The sequence below is a fragment of the Neolamprologus brichardi genome, chromosome 3 (genome assembly GCF_056152115.1).
Source record: "Neolamprologus brichardi isolate AB-2024 chromosome 3, ASM5615211v1, whole genome shotgun sequence".
Taxonomy (NCBI): Eukaryota; Metazoa; Chordata; class Actinopteri; order Cichliformes; family Cichlidae; genus Neolamprologus; species Neolamprologus brichardi.
In genome coordinates this window covers 8012340-8018339 of record NC_142106.1, presented here as the reverse complement: position 1 = coordinate 8018339, position 6000 = coordinate 8012340, and positions in this window count along the sequence as shown.

Below are 6000 nucleotides of genomic sequence, written 5' to 3'. Positions count from 1 at the left end.
AGGGATCACATTTACTAAGCACTACCCAGAAGGCGCCACAAGAGGGCACTCCAACACAAGAGATTACCTATTTACACTGATGCACTTAGTAAACAGTCAGCCCCCTACTTAGCCACTACGTAATACAGTGATATTACAGTATTGTAACGATGGTTAAATGTTATTTTACAGTGACATGTTATCTCTGCACACTGTTGTTATTTCTTTAAGATACATGTTTGGTTGTGCTGCAGGAAAAAGGGAGTTAATGTGTGCAGGAAGGGGAGGGGGGTCCTTGTTGTTGTGTGACTGTGCGGGGCTGAAGTGAGGTGTTGTACGAGGGCACTCTCCCCGGAGTTAACGGCCCGTTTGCCTGTGTTACCAAATAAACGGACAAACTGAGATCCAAACGTCTGGTTCTTGCGAACGTTACAGTATACAAATTCACATAGATTGGCAGAGGGAACAAACAAAGCTGTAACAAGCTTAAAAATGAAAAGCTGTAAAATGAGATTTTGGCCTTAAGTATTAATTTGTTTAGAAAAGTCTTTTACAGTTGTTGGCTCCTATTAGTCACCATCTGCTTCCCCCAGCACATTACCTTCCCTTGTTCAACTTTTATCTAATCTGCATTTTAATGAAATCACTCCGGTAGGTGATTTTTATTGGGACTGACTTTTTTTTCCTGCATCTGTTGGTTTTAAGGTGCACTGCTTGTTGTTAAATTTTACACTAATAATTTAAAGCCAACACTTTAATTACAAACCTCCAGACAAATCTTCTCTTATTGATCTTTTTGTAACCAATGTGCAGCATGTTTGATTGATTGATTGATTGATTGATTTTTATTGATTAGCATTCAAATATCTCAGTGAAGACAGAACAAAGATCTACCACAAAGCAAGAAAGCATGAGACAAGGCTAATCAAAAGGTATTGGCTGAAGCATTTGCTTATTACGCCAACCCTTTTAACAAAAGATCTTTTAGCATGCAGCTCCTGTACACAGGGCTCGAAGCAAATAATAAAACAAAGCAAAAACAAAAAAACAAACAAACAAACAAGAAAAAAACAAAAAAACAAAAAACTTTCCACCTTAGTAAGTAACTACATCAAAGCAAAAGAATCAAGAGGTTTTTTTGTTTTTTGTTTTTGTTTTTCTTTGCTCTTTTCATTCTTGATATATATATTTTTCTAATACTCTATTTTTAAACATATTTTTAAACAAGGAAAATGAACTACACCTTTTTAAATCACTGTCATAACTATTCCACAGGTTAACTCCTCTAACAGAAACACATCTCTGCTTTATATTTGTCCTTATCTTGTTTTTTTTAAAGAAATCTGTTCCCCTTAAGTCATATTGACTCTCTCTGACTTTGAACAGCTTCTGAGTACTGGGGCAAAGCAAGTTATTTTGTGCTTTATACATTATCTGTGCCATTTTATATTCAACTAAATCATAAAATTTCAGGGTATTCAGATTAATAAACAAAATGTTAGTTGGTTCTATATAGTTTGATTGGTTTATAATTCTTATAGCTCTTTTTTGCAACTTGAAAATAGGAAGAGTGTTCGTTTTATATGCATTACCCCATATCTCCAGACAGTAAGTCATATATGGAAGCAACAGAGTACAATAGAGTGTGTATAATGATTTTTTGTTCAGGACATGCTTTGTTTTATAGAGAATAGCAATGGTTTTTGACATTTTTGTTTTCACATGGTTTATATGAGACTTCCAACTCAGCTTATCATCAATTATCACTCCAAGAAATTTATTTTCGTACACTCTTTCAATTTCAATTCCATTAACCCTGATTTTAGATACATTTTTCATTTGTCTAGTGCCAAAAATAATCAATTTTGTTTTCTTTATATTTAATGATAACTTATTTACATCAAACCAGTTTTTTTAATATATTTAACTCCTTTTCCGCTGTAGTCAGAAGCTGTTCTAGGTTTTTACCTGAGCAATACAGAGTGGTATCATCAGCAAACAATACACATTTTAACAGTTTGGAAATGCTACATATGTCATTTATGTATAATATAAATAATTTAGGGCCCAGCACAGAGCCCTGAGGAACACCACAAGTTACCTTCAACTGCTTAGATTTTACATTATTGAATTCGACATATTGATATCTGTCATCCAGGTAACTTTTCATCCACTTGTATGCTAACCCTCTTATGCCATATCTCTCTAGTTTATTCATTAATATAGAATGATCAATCGTATCAAACGCCTTTTTTAAGTCTATAAAAACACCAACAGTATATTCCTTATTATCTATAGCATTAGATATCCCTTCTACAAGTTCCATCACTGCCATCGAAGTGGACCTTTTCACTCTAAAGCCATATTGGTTATCACTTAGGAGATTATGCTTCTCAATATATTTATCAAGTCTATTAACAAATAACTTTTCTAAAATTTTTGAGAACTGTGGGAGCAGTGATATTGGCCTATAATTGGTAAACTGACTTCTCTCTCCGTTTTTATGGATTGGAATAACTTTTGCTATTTTCATTTGTGAGGGAAATACACCAGTTTGAAAGGACAGATTACAAATGTATGCGAAAGGTTGCACTATATATTCTATAATACTTTTAACTAATATCATGTCAATACCATGTATGACATGATATTAGTTGTTTTCCACATTAGTTTTCCACATTAGTAGTTTTTACCAGTGGCCTGAATCATCTCTACATAGTTGGTGCTGTGAGAGACACCAAAATCAGCAGCAAGCTACAGCAAGTCAAGTTAAGAGTGTTTTCCTTTGTGCATCGTGCTTAACTAAAATCAATGTTGAATCGGTGTGCAACTTTGCCAAAACAATGTCGGACTCTGTAGTTTTCTCTGGTCCCCTCCCCAATCAGATCAGGAGTGACATGTTTAGCCGCATGTTCTCCTTAAATTGCTGGCTGTCTGAGTGGTGTCCCAGAAACAATGTGGGCTTCATAGATAATTGGCAAACCTTCTGGAGGAAACCTGGTCTTGTTAGGAGAGACGGCATCCATCCCACTTTGGATGTAGCAGTTCTCATTTCTAGAAATATGGACAAATTTATTAACCCCCCCAAAATATGACTATCCAGACCAGAAAGACCAGGGAGCAGGAAGAAGAGTTGCAGTTTTACACGCCTCTCTGCAGCTTCTCTCCTCCTGCTACCCCCCCCCCCCCCCCCCCCCCCCCAAAAGCCCATTGTTATATTCCCACTGCGGTGTCAGTACACTATTGGAGCTCATATAGTCACACTGTACATACAATCGTTGCTTACAAGTTGACTTCTTCTTTATTGGAAAACACAGAAGTAACACACACCATAACTGGGCGTGGTGCCCCCTACTGGCGATGGCTTGCATAGCACACAATACTCTTGGTTCATACATAACACCCATCTCCATTGAGACTGTGTCAGCTCCCAAAAAGACAAAAAACAAACTGAAAACCAGCAATAAACAACTGAAACATAAAAACTCACAAAGAAAGAACAATATAGTATACACATCTGAACCAAAGAGTAAAACAGTGAAATGTGGATTATTAAATATTAGGTCTCTCTCCTTCAAGTCTCTATTAGTACATGACTTAATAATTGATCAACAAATTGATTTACTCTGCCTTACAGAAACCTGGCTGCAGCAGGATGATTATGTTCGTTTAAATGAATCAACACCCCCGAGTCATTCTAACCAGAAATCTCGAAGTACAGGCCGAGGGGCCGGTGTGGCACCAATTTTTCACACCAGCCTATTAATTAACGAAAGACCAAGACAGACTTTTAATTCATTTGAAAGCCTGATGCTTAACCTTGTCCACCCCAGCTGTGAAACTCAGAAACCAGTCTTACTTGTTATCATCTGTCGTCCACCTGGGCCTTACACAGAGTTTCTGTCTGATTTCTCAGACTTTATATCTAATTTAGTTCTGAGCTCAGATAAAATGATTATTGTGGGTGATTTTAACATCCATGTAGATGCTAAAAATGACAGCCTCAACATGGCATTTAATCTGTTGTTAGACTCAATTGGCTTCTCTCAAAAAGTAAAAGAACCCACCCACCACTTTAATCACACTCTAGATCTTGTTTTAACATAACATATGGCATAGAAACTGAACATTTAACAGTGTTTCCTGAAAACCCTCTCCTGTCTGATCATTTCCTGATAACATTTACATTTACAATAATTGATTACACAGCAGTGGAGAGTAGACTTTATCAAAGTAGATGTCTTTCTGAAAGCGCTGTAACTAAGTTTAAGAATATAATCCACCCACTGTTATCATCGTCAATGACCTGTACCAACATAGAGCAGAGCAGCTATCTGAACCCTACCCCAACAGAGGTCGATTATCTTGTTAATAATTTTACCTCCTCACTACGTACGACTCTGGATACTGTAGCTCCAGTGAAAACTAAAGTCTCAAATCAGAAGTACCTGACCCCGTGGTATAATTCTCAAACACCTAGCCTAAAGCAGATGACTCGTAAGCTGGAGAGGAAATGGCGTGTCACAAATTTATAGGATCATCATTTATCCTGGAGAAATAGTTTGCTGCTTTATAAGAAAGCCCTCCGCAAAGCCAGAACATCTTACTAACTGATTGAAGAAAATAAGACAACCCCAGGTTTCTATTCAGCACTGTAGCCAGGCTGACAAAAAGTCAGAGCTCTTTTCAGCCAACCATTCCCAACTAGTAATGACTTCATGAACTTCTTCACAAATAAAATTTTTATCATTAGAGAAAAAATTACCAATAATAATCCCACAGATGTAATATTATCTACAGCTACTTTTAGTACCATTGATGTTAAGTTAGACTCTTTTTCTCCAATATATCTTTCTGAGTTAACTTCAATAATTACTTCCTCCAAACAATCAATGTGTCTTTTAGACCCCATTCCTACAAAACTGCTCAAAGAAGTCCTGCCATTGATTAATTCTTCGATCTTAAATATGATCAACCTATCTCTAATAATCGGCTATGTACCACAGGCCTTCAAGGTGGCTGTAGTTAAACCTTTACTCAAAAAGCCATCTCTAGACCCAGCAGTCTTAGCTAATCATAGGCCAATCTCCAACCTTCCTTTCATATCAAAAATCCTTGAAAGAGTAGTTGTCAAACAGCTAACAGATCATCTGCAGAGGAATGGTTTATTTGAAGAGTTTCAGTCAGGTTTCAGAGCTCATCACAGCACAGAAACAGCTTTAGTGAAGGTTACAAATCATCTTCTTATAGCCTCTGACAGTGGACTCATCTCTGTGCTTGTCCTGCTAGACCTTAGTGCAGCGTTCAATACTGTTGACCATAATATCCTATTAGAGCGATTAGAACATGCTGTAGGTATTACAGGTACTGCACTGCAGTGGTTTGTATCATATCTATCTAATAGACTCCAATTTGTACATGTAAATGGAGAGTGCTCTCTCCAAAACTGAGGTTATTGCACTCGGCCCTGAAAATCTTAGAAATATGGTATCTAACCAGACTCTTACTCTGGATGGCATTACCTTGGCCTCCAGTAACGCTGTGTGGAACCTTGGAGTCATTTTTGACCAGGATATGTCCTTCAACGCACATATTAAACAAATATGTAAGACTGCTTTCTTCCATTTGCGCAACATCTCTAACGTTAGAAATGTCCTGTCTCTTAGTGACGCTGAAAAACTAGTTCATGCATTTATTACTTCCAGGCTGGACTACTGCAATTCATTATTATCAGGATGTCCAAAAAACTTGCTGAAAAGCCTTCAGCTAATCCAAAATGCTGCAGCAAGAGTACTGACAGGGACTAGAACGAGAGAGCATACTTCTCCCGTTTTGGCTTCCCTTCATTGGCTTCCTGTTGAATCCAGAATTGATTTCAAAATCCTGCTCCTCACATACAAGGTCTTAAATAATCAGGCCCTATCTTATCTTAATGACCTTGTAGTACCTTATCACCCTATTAGAGCATATCGCTGTCGCACTGGAGGCCTACTTGTAGTTCCTAGAGTATTTAAAAGTAGA